The sequence below is a fragment of the Lathyrus oleraceus genome, chromosome 2 (assembly GCF_024323335.1).
Source record: "Lathyrus oleraceus cultivar Zhongwan6 chromosome 2, CAAS_Psat_ZW6_1.0, whole genome shotgun sequence".
Classification (NCBI taxonomy): Eukaryota; Viridiplantae; Streptophyta; class Magnoliopsida; order Fabales; family Fabaceae; genus Lathyrus; species Lathyrus oleraceus.
Genome location: NC_066580.1, coordinates 370,532,947 through 370,534,117, shown reverse-complemented (window position 1 = coordinate 370,534,117; position 1,171 = coordinate 370,532,947).

Sequence of the window (1,171 nt, the reverse complement as noted above, 5' to 3'; positions counted from 1 at the left end):
TCACACATCTTTCAAGCACCGTTTTCAAGTTTGCCAAGCATAGACTAAAGGATCCACCAAATACCGAGAAGTCATCCATGAAGACTTCCATTTTTTTCTCAATAAGGTCGGCAAAAATGGCTTGCACACATCGTTGGAAAGTCACCGGTGCATTGCACAACCCAAAGGGCATTTTTCGGTATGCGAACACTCCAAACGGACAAGTGAAAGCCGTCTTTTCATGATCGGCCGGGTCAACCGCAATTTGGTTATACCCGGAGTAGCCATCCAAGAAACAATAGTATTGTTGGCCCGAGAGTCTTTCGAGCATTTGATCCATGAACGGGAGTGGAAAATGCTCCTTTCGAGTTGCGGTATTCAACCGCCTATAATCAATACACATTCTCCACCCCGTTGCAACTTTAGTAGGGATCAATTCATCCTTGTCATTCCGGATCACGGTAATTCCACCTTTCTTCGGAACCACATGCACGGGACTAACCCATGGACTATCCGAGATCGGGTAAATCATTCCCGCATCCAACAACTTTACAACTTCTTTTCTTACAACCTCCTTCATGGTAGGATTTAAGCGGCGTTGAGGTTGAGCTACCGGCTTAAAATCCTCTTCCATCAAGATCTTGTGCATGCAATAGGAAGGGCTAATTCCTTTTAGATCGGAAAGAGTCCAACCCATGGCTTCTTGATTTTTTTTAGCACATGGATCAAGCGGGCTTCTTCATCATTCGTTAAAAGGTTGCTTATGATGACCGGCTTTGCTTCGGTCTCATCTAGGAATACATACTTCAAAGTAGAAGGTAGTATTTTCAATTCAATAGGCGCTTTTTCGTCAATAACCTCCTTCTTCAAGTCTTCTTCCGCAACTTCCCACGGTTGTAGTTCGTCTAAACTATCAAGTTCCTTTAAGCATTCCTCAAGAGCTTGCTCTTCTTCAACGGTGAAAACCTCCAATGAGTCGTCAAGAGCTAACTCCATAGGAGATATCTCGTGAATATGCTTAGAAACCTCCAAAACTGCTTCTTCGATCACATCGATGCGAAAGCTATCATTTCTATCTTTTGAATGCTTCATTGCTTCGAATAGATCGAATGTTACTTCCTCATTTTGGACTCTCACCTTCATTAAACCGTCATCAACGTCTATCATCATTCGCGCGGTTTTCATGAACGGT